Genomic DNA, 10,621 nt, shown 5'->3' with positions numbered 1-10,621 from the left:
TCCTGCATCATGATACACAGTGCCGTTAATGGTCCACCAATAGTCCCGGCATGGGAAAAGTTGGGTCCTACCTTGACAAAATTAAGCAGGTGCTGGTACCAGGCAAGGAGCCCCTAGGGATGCCAAGAGTACAGATTGGGAACGTGAAACACCCCATCTTCATTTTTTTTCTTCCAAAAGTTCAGCTTAGTGGAGAACAGAAACTCTTAGATGGAAACTCCCTAAACTTCAACAGAACTCATAGGATCTGCACACACCATCTCTTCCTTCCCTTGTGACAGGCAAAAGGTGGCCTTCCTCTGTCTCAGGCCAGTCCCTCTTTTATTCTTCATGTCAGCTCCTCTTTTCTAAAGGAATTCTATGCTGTTACCCTCTTTCAGTGAAGCTGTTCTTGCTGAGTCACCACTGCCCTGGTTACTAAAACTTAAAGGCATGCTTTAGTTATCTTACTTGACCTGTCAGCAGCACTTGACACTGTTGAGTATGACTTGATTCTTTGCTTTCCATGACACCACAGTCTCCTAATAGCCTTGCATTTTCCTCCCTGCTACCTGTTTCTGTTTTTCCTGTTCAACTTCTCCCATCAGTGTTTTTTCTCTTGTCTCCTCACTCTACACACTCTCCCTGAATGATCTCATCTGTCCTGATAGCTTCAGTTATCACATATTTCAAGTATCTTTTGTTGTGTAACAAACCAGCCCCAAATGTAATAGCACAAACAACAATCATTTAGTATTCCCATAGGCCAGGAATGTTGACGGGGCAACTAACACATGACTTATCTCTATTCTGTGATGCCTGGGACGTCAGATGGGAATACTCAAATGAGTAGGGGGTGACCCAACTGACTGGAACATGAGGATGGAGGATCTACTTTCAAGCTCCATGTGGCAGGGGATTTGGTGGTGAGATGAAGGCATATTAGTTACCCAGTTCTTGTCCTAATCAAGAGGGAAAAGAGTCCTAAACTGAGAAGAGGAGGGCATTCTGTGTGCCAGTCCATGGGGTGGGGTCCTTCACTCACATGTCTAGCAGCTGGGTTGTGATGGTTGAAGGACAGTTCAACTAGTACTGTTAACTAGAGCATCTATATATAGCCTTTCCTTATGTCTTCTGACAGCATGGCAACTAGGTCCTGAAAGGGAGCATCTCCAGAAGGGGCCTCCAGGGTACAAGTGTTCTAAGAGAACCAGGTAGGAAGCCACATGGCTTCTGCCATCCTCACATGAGGGGTAGCTGCATTCTGTTGGTTACAACAGAGTCACTAAGGCCAGGCCCGATTCAAGAGTTTGGGCACAGACCTCATCTCTTAATGGGAGGAGTGTCAAACAATTTGCAGACATGCTTGAAAACCACCACATCTACTTCATGATGATGATTGCCAAGTCAATATCTCTAGCCTAGTTCTTTCACATCAAATCTAACCTGTTAAAAGCAGTACTCTTTAATTCCTCAACCCACATAGTTTTTCCCTTGAACATTCCTTTATCAATAAGTAGAAGCATCATTCAACTAGATGCTCAAGTCAAAAATTTAGCAGGAGTTACTTACACCTCTCTCTCATCCCCATATCTAGCACATCTGACAATCTTTTGTACTCAGCCTCTAGTTTAAATGCCATGTTGTACCCCCTTGTCTTCTCTTACAAACTCGAACTCCAGTCTAACCTTCCATCATGATCTCTTACCTAAATAACTATATAGCTAGCATTTTAAATTGTAAATCAGGTCACATCACTTGCCTGTTTAATACATTTCAGTGGCACCCTGCTGCATCTAAAATAAAATCCAACCTCTAGCCCAGGCCTTAAAAGTCCTATTCGGCCTCCTGTTACCATAATGCCTAACTCACTCACAATGCATCAGCCACATCAACTGAACATCAAGTACTAGTATGTCTCAGGACCTTTGTGCAGGGTGCTTCCTAAGTCTAGAATGTTTCTTCCCTTTCTGCCTTGACCTGGCTAACTGCTACTTACCCTTCAGTTCTCACTGGAAAGGTCATGTCTCTCATGCCTCGTTCTCCATGTTAAAAAAAGCTGTGTGCTTGCTTCCACTCTACTCTGTTGCTCTCACTATCCCCATATTCACTACATGTCATTGCAATCTCCTACTACCCTAAGCTCTGTTAGGAAGAGCTGCCCATTTACACCACAGTGTAGAGTCAACACCATAGTGTAAACTCAGGAAAATATTTATCGAATCAAATAACTTCTGAGCTGGACTTTAAGGGATGATTCAGAATTTGTCCACCAAAAGGGAGAAGGACATTCAACCTGAATGTACAAAGACCCAAAAGTGACAGAGACCATAATGGGGTATATGGCCAAAATTTATTTGTCCTAACTTTCCAGGCATTCTACCCAGTAGGATGGATGGTGAGTATGGTGGTTCTGGACTTAAGAGGTGGTTGTGAGGGGCCATAACCTATCATCTGCCTGAGAACCTGGTTGCATGCCACCATCTTGTGACTTGTGATCCCAGGAAGTTGGCTTCTATAGACAAAGATAATAGCGGCACATGTGAACTGATTTGGGAATAGCCACTTGTTGGCCCATAGGCTTGATGGCTCCATTCTAGGCCAACTTCCTAAAGACCCAGAGTCTTAGAATTTCCCATCCATGTAACCACACTCCAGCTTTCCTACACAACAGGCACATTTATTCACAGTATTTCAAAACCTACAGACCATTTCTTAGATCATTAAACGGTCACATGAAGTTAACATAAGTTCATGAAGAATAAAATTAACACTGCTAGGTCCTGTTGTAGGACACTCAGCTATATTAAAGTCTCAGGACAACCACGGTGTGGCCTTCATGGTGGTTTAGGACTCTGTATTCTAGCAGATGGAGCTTTAATGCCTGCAGGTGTTATGTTTGGTAGGAGCTCTATAATCTTTGTACACATTAAGCTGGATCCCCTTCCTGAAGTATCTAACCTTGCATCATACCAGTCCCTTCGCTGCCTCTTAATGAGAGGAGAACAAAGGAAGTTCAATGAATGTCTATTGACAGAGAGCTAGTGAACAACTAATAGAAATAGTATAATTCAGAGAAATCCAAGGTCTTATTAATCACCACCTTCTCTGCATACTGATGTGAGGGGCAGATGCTACTGACCCTGAAACTGTCTAATCTCCTCAAGCCACATCCATACTGAGCCAGTCTCCTATGATGACCTGTAGCCAATTTTTCCAGGTTTCTATGGCACCAGCAGGTCCCCTCAAGGTTAAAGTCAATAGGAAATGGTGCTCAGAATGGTGCTATAGTCGGTGGTAATTCAGCTGGGAATCTGTTCTAGGCACTTTGGTTTTTGGTCTTGTCTATGCTATAGTCCTATTGAACGAGTTATAATGATAAATTCAGCATGGGCTGAATCTTTGGTAGATGACCATCTCCTCTTATAAGTATTAATATGTGGCCATGTGAGTGGCTTTTATTGGGACTGGTCCCCACCCAAATGCATGAGAAGAATGAGATACCAACATGCCTGCAGGAAAAGCTGCTAGTGGTTAGAGCAAATGTGAATGGTAAATAGACATAGCAACTCAGAAGCAAGAACACTGAGTTCTAATCTGGCTTATATCACTGTCTCTTGGGGATGGTCTTTCTCCCTGTCTCCTGAACAATGTCACGAACCTCTGTCCATAGTTCATCAGGCACTGTCTATCAGATCTAGTCCCTTAAATCTATTTCTCACTTCCACTGTATAATAGTTAGGGATTTGATTTAGGTCATACTTGAATGGTTGAGTGGTTTTCCCCACTTTCTTCAATTTAAGTCTGAATTTGGCAATAAGGAGTTCATGATCTGAGCCACAGTCAGTCCCCGGTCTTGTTTTTGCTGACTGTATAGAGCTTCTCCATCTTGGGCTGAAAGGAATATAATCAGTCTGATTTCAGTGTTGACCATCTGGTGATGTCCATCTGTAGAGTCTTCTCTTGTGTTGTTGGAAGAGGGTGTTTGCTATGATCACTGTGCTTTCTTGGCAAAACTCTATTAGGCTTTGTACTATTCCATTCTGTACTCCAAGGCCAAATTTGCCTGTTAATCCAGGTGTTTCTGGACTTCATACTTCCAGTCCTCTATAATGAAAAGGACATCTTTTTCGAGTGTTAGTTCTAGAAGGTCTTGTAGGTCTTCATAGAAACCTTCAACTTCAGCTTCTTCAGCATTACGGGTTAAGGCATAGACTTGGATTACCGTGATATTGAATGGTTTGCCTTGGAAATGAATAGAGATCATCCTGTCGTTTTTGAGATTGCATCCAAGTAATGCATTTCAGACTCTTGTTGACTATGATGGCTACATCGTTTTTTCTAAGGGATTCTTGCCCACAGTAGTAGATTTAACGGTCATCTGAGTTAAATTCATCCATTCCAGTCCATCTTAGTTCGCTCATTCCTGGTATGTTGATGTTCACTCTTGCCATCTCCTGTTCGACCACTACCACCTTGCCTTGATCCAAGCACCTAACATTCCAGGTTCCTATGCAATATTGCTCTTTATAGCATCGGACCTTGCTTCCATCACCAGTCATATCCACAACAGGATGTTGTTTTTGCTTTGGCTCCATCTCTTTATTCTTTCTGCAGTTATTTCTCCACTGATCTCCAGTAGCATATTGGGCACCTACCGACCTGGGGAGTTCATCTTTCAGTGTCCTATCTTTTTGCTTTTTCATACTGTTCTTGGGTTTCTCAAGGCAAGAACACTGGAGTGGTTTGCCATTCCCTTCTCCAGTGGACCACATTTTGTCAGCACTCTCCACCATGACCCACCCATTTCAGGTGGCCCTACATGCCATGGCTCATAGTCTCATTGAGTTAGAGAAGGCTGTGGTCCATGTGATTAGATTGGTTAGTTTTCTGTGATTGTGGTTTTCAGTCTGTCTACCCTCTGATGGAGAATGGCAAGAGGCTTATGGAAGTTTCCAGGTAGGAGACACTAAGGGAGAAACTGGGTCTTAGTCTGATGGGTGGGGCCATGCTCAGTAGATATTTAATCCGATTTTCTGTTAATGGGTGGAGCTGTATTCCCTCCCTGCTAGTTCATTTCAGTTCAGTTGCTCAGTTGTGTCCCACTCTTTATGACCCTAAGAATCGCAGCACGCCAGGCCTCCCTGTCCATCATCAACTCCCGGAGTCTACTCAAACTCATGTCCATAGAGTCAGTGATGCCATCCAGCCATCTCATCCTCTGTCATCCCCTTCACCTCCTTCCCCCAATCCCTCCCAGAATCAGGGTATTTTCTAATGAGTCAACTCTTCGCATGAGGTGGCCAAAGTATTGGAGTTTCAGCTTCAACATCAGTCCTTCCAATGAACATCCAGGACTAATCTCCTTTAGAATGGACTGGGTGGACCTCCTTGCAGTCCAAGGGACTCTCAAGAGTCTTCTCCAACACCACAGTTCAAAAGCATCAACTCTTTGGTACTCAACTTTCTTCACAGTCCAACTCTCACATCCATACATGACTACTAGAAGAACCATAGCCTTGACTAGATAGACCTTTGTTGGCAAAGTAATGTCTCTGCTTTTCAATATGCTATCTAGGTTGGTCAAAACTTTCCTTCCAAGGAGTAAGTATCTTTTAATTTCATGGCTGCAATCACCATCTGCAGTGATTTTGGAGCCCAGAAAAATAAACTCAGCCACTGTTTCCCCTGTTTCCCCATCTATTTCCCATGAAGTGATGTGACCAGATGCCATGATCTTCGTTTTCTGAATGTTGAGCTTTAAGCCAATTTTTTCACTCTCCTCTTTCACTTTCATCAAGAGGGTTTTTAGTTTCTCTTCACTTTCTGCCATAAGGGTGGTGTCATCTGCATTTTGATGATATGATTGAGGTTATTGATATTTCTCCCAGCAATCTTGATTCCAGCTTGTGCTTCTTCCAGCCCAGCGTTTCTCATGATGTACTCTGCATATAAGTTAAATAAGCGGGGTGACAATATACAGCCTTGATGTACTCCTTTTCCTATTTGGAACCAGTCTGTTGTTCCATGTTCAGTTCTAACTGTTGCTTCCTGACCTGCATACAGATTTCTCAAGAGGCAGGTCAGGTGGTATGGTATTCCCATCTCTTTCAGAATTTTCCACAGTTGATTGTGATCCACACAAAGGCTTTGGCATCGTCAATAGTGCAGAAATAGATGTTTTCCTGGAACTCTCTTGCTTTTTAGTTGATCCAGCGGATGTTGGCAATTTGATCTCTGGTTCCTCTGCCTTTTCTATATCCAGCTTGAACATCTGGAAGTTCATGGTTCATGTATTGCTGAAGCCTGGCTTGGAGAATTTTGAGCATTACTTTACTAGCGTGTGAGATGAGTGCAATTGTGCAATAGTTTGAGCATTTTTTGGCATTGCCTTTCCTTGGGATTGGAATGAAAACTGACCTTTTCCAGTCCTGTGGCCACTGCTGAGTTTTCCAAATGTGCTGGCATATTGAGTGCAGCACTTTCACGGCATCATCTTCCAGGATTTGAAACAGCTCAACTGGAATTCCATCACCTCCACTAGCTTTGTTCGTAGTGATACTTCCTAAGGCCCACTTGACTTCACATTCCAGGATGTCTGGCTCTAGGTGAGTGATCACCCCATTATGATTATATTGGTCATGAAGCTCTTTTTGTACAGTTCTTCTGTGTATTCTTGCCACCTCTTCTTAATATCTTCTGCTTCTGTTAGGTCCATACCATTTCTGTCCTTTATTGTGCCCATCTTTGCATGAAATGTTCCCTTGGTATCTCTAATTTTTTTGAAGAGATCTCTAGTCTTTCCTATTCTGTTGTTTTCCTCTATTCCTTTGCATTGATCACTGAGGAAGGCTTTCTTATCTCTCCTTGCTCTTCTTTGGAACTCTGCATTCAATTGGGAATATCTTTCCTTTTCTCCTTTGCTTTTCACTTTTCTTCTTTTCACAGCTATTTGTAAGGCCTTCTCAGACAGCCATTTTGCTTTTTTGCATTTCTTTTCTATGGGGATGGCCTTGAGAACCCCATGAATCCCTGCTATATACCTGGGGCCAAACTATGGTGGAGGCAAAGAGTCAGACAGGACTGAGCGACTGAACGGAACTGAACTGAACTGAATGAGGATAATGGTGACCTCCCTCAAAAGATCCCGTGCATGTACTGCTACACTCAGTACCTCCAACCCTGCAGCAGGCCACCATTGGCCCACGCCTCCACCAGAGACTCCTGGACACCCACAGGCAAGTCCAGGACAGTCTCCTGTGGGTGATTGCTCCTTTCATCTAGGTCCTGGTGCACAAGGTTCTGTTGTGCCCTACAAGAGTCTATTTCCCCGTCCTGTGTAAGTTCTGGCAGCAATATGGTAGGGTTAATGGTGACCTCCTCCAAGAAGGCTTATGCCATACCCAAGTCTGCTGTACCCAGAGCCTCTGTCCCTGCGGCAGACCACCACTGACCCATACCTCCACAGGAGATGCTCAAACACAGGTCTGTCTCAGATCTGTGCAAGGAGATCCAACCAGTCAATCCTAAAAGTAATCAGTCCTGAATATTCATTAGAAGGACTGATGTTGAAGCTAAAACTCTAATACTTTGGCCACCTGATGCAAAGAGCTGACTCATTTGAAAAGACCCTGATGCTGAGAAAGATTGAAGGTGGGAGGAGAAGGGGATGACAGAGGATGAGATGGTTGGATGGCATCACTGACTCAATGGACATGAGTTTGAGTAAACTCTGGGAGTTGGTGATGGACAGGGAGGCCTGGCATGCTGCAGTCCATGGGGTTGCAAAGAGTTGGACATGACTGAGTGACTGAACTGACTGAACTGATACCACTGTCTCAGCTGTCTTACCTTGGGCAAGTCACTTAACGTCTGTAATATAAATATTATAAGAAAACTTTTCCACAGAACACTGGATTATATAAGCCACTGCCCATGGAAGATCATTGGAATCCTTTATTGCTACTCACAAGTAGGGAATAAACCTAATCTAAACACTGTTACTGAGAGTGAAGTCACCAAGGTGGTGACAAAGAATTCATTCCTGTCTTCTCCCCATGTCATGAGAAGAGCATCTATAAACTATTTATGGGGAAGACACCCACTGAGAGAACCCTGGAACATAGCAGTGAGGGTGACCGCAACCCCTGTATCACAGAGGCCAAGACAGACTACATTTGAAAGGGAAAAGGAGTGATGGCATTCCCCTCCCCTAGGCCAATGCAGCACCATGCAGAGAGCTCTCTCTTGAGCCTATAGTTTCTTCAGTGAGAAAAGAGAGCCCAGGGATTACATCCAGCATGCCCCAGTACTGTAGGTTACTTTGTGGGAGCCCCTACTCTAGTTTTTCCTCATAGAGATTATAGTTGAATCTGTGGGGCTCAACCACTTGAAATATAATTGTGGCAGAGAAGCAAGGAGAGACTTACAACAACCAGTACACGAGTCTTGGCAAACCATGTTCCTACCTGCAGAGATCAAGTAAGTAGTCCCAACCAGTGGCTTTGCTCACCTGGAGAACCAAGTCGGTGGTGTAGTCTGAACAGAGAACTCAGTGGGGGTGCAGCTCTCCTAGGTTTGGGTCCTGAAATAGGGAGTTTTGTCAGCCCTGGAGCTAGGTCTTCCCACACTCAGGCAGGAGAGCTGAGTCATAGCTGCACCCACTGTGGAGTATGGTTCACATCCCCATCTGACAGGAAAGGGTGATGAGAATACCTGGAAACTGTAACACAGCAGCACTCTAGCTGAAAGGAGGATGGGCAGAACTCATTCACCTCAGAGCAAAGCCAGTGGCCCTGCTCTGTGACAACCTAGAGAGGTGGGATGGGGTGGGACGGAGGTTCAAGAGGGAGAGGACATATGTATACCTATGGCTGATGCCTGTTGATGTATGGCAGAAACCAACAGAATATTGTAAAGAAATTATCTTCCAATCAAAAATAAATAAATAAATAATGACTCTTAGCATACACATGCACACAGAAAAAGCCAGTGGCCCTGTTCAGAGAAGGAACTTGTGGCATGAGTTTGCTGGAGTCAATACTGCAGAGAGCCTTAGTAGCCTTGGAGATGCTTCACCCACTGTACCCATGAAAGGAAACTAATTTGTAGTCCCACTTATTACTGAAATCAGCCTTTAGCTGCCTGATCAGGGAACCTAATCAGAGCACACAGGGAGCTCTGATACATGGTCCATCTAGCAACCCTGCATATAGTGGCACTTGAACTGAAAGAACAGTCTGTGACTTTCCCTATCTGCAGACAAAAATCAATGGCCTTGATGACCAGGATATTCAGTCCCCATTCTTGCTTGAGTTGGGTCCCCAAACAGTGACCCAAACAGACCCTGGGTCCTATCCTGCTGATGAGCCAGGGCAGGAAAGATAATTCACAGCCTTACCTACTACCAAGTAACGGCATAAAAAAAGACACATAGGTCATTAGAACTGAATCAAGAGCCCAGAAATAAGCCCAAGCATATACAGTCAAGTAATATTTGAGAGAGGAGCCAAGAATACTCAGTGGAGAAAATATAGTCTCTTCAATAAAGAGTGCCAGGAAAATTGGATATTCACATGTAAAAGAATGAAACTAGACCCCTTTCTCACACCACTAGCAAAAATTAACTCAAAATGGTTTAAAGACTTTAATATGAGACCTGAAACCATGAACACCTAGGAGAAAACAGAAATAAAGCTCCTCAACACAGGTCTTGGCAATGATTTTTTTTGGATACTACACCTAGCACATAAGGAACAAAACGAAAAAATAAGCAAGCTGAATTGCCATACACTAAGCAGCTTTATACAGCAATAAATAAATAAATGAAATAAAAAACCTACTAAATGGAAAAAAAATATTTTCAAACCACATATCTGGTAAGTGGTTAACATCAAAAATATATAAAGAATCATACAACATAGCAAAAAATGCAAGAATCCAAGTAAAAACTGTGCAAAAGACCTGAGTAGATATTTTTCCAAAGAAGATACATCAGTAATCATCAGGTACATGAAAAGATACTCGACGTCACAAGTTACTAAGATAATGCAAATCAAAACCCCAACAAGATTGTTAGACTGACGATCATCAAAAATTCAAGAGATCCTAACAAGTACTGGTGAGGATATGGAGAAAACGTAACCCTTTGCACTTCTGATGGGATTGTAAACTGGTACAGACACTATAAAATAATATGGAGGGATTAGTCTCCAAAAGAGTCAAACACGACTGAGTGACTAAACTGAACTGAACTGAGTTTCCAAAATATATAAGCAGCTCAGTATAGGAAAAACAAACAGCCAAATCAAAAAATTGGCAGAAGACCTAAACAGACATTTCTCCAAAGAAAACATATGGATGGGCAATAAACACATGAAAAGATGCTCAGCATCACTCATTATTAGAGAAATGCAAATCAAAACTATAATAAGTATCACCTCACACCAGCCAGAATGGCCATCATTAAAAAATCTACAAACAATAAGTGCTGGAGAGGATGTGGAGAAAAGAGAACCCTCCTATGATGTTGGTGGGAATATAAATTGTTACAGCCATTATGGAAAATGGTATGGAGATTCCTTAAAAAACTAGGAATAAACCTGCCATATGACCCAGCAATCCTATTACTGGGCAATACTGG

Source organism: Capricornis sumatraensis, chromosome X (genome assembly GCF_032405125.1).
Source record: "Capricornis sumatraensis isolate serow.1 chromosome X, serow.2, whole genome shotgun sequence".
Classification (NCBI taxonomy): domain Eukaryota; kingdom Metazoa; phylum Chordata; class Mammalia; order Artiodactyla; family Bovidae; genus Capricornis; species Capricornis sumatraensis.
This window is presented reverse-complemented; position numbering follows the sequence as displayed.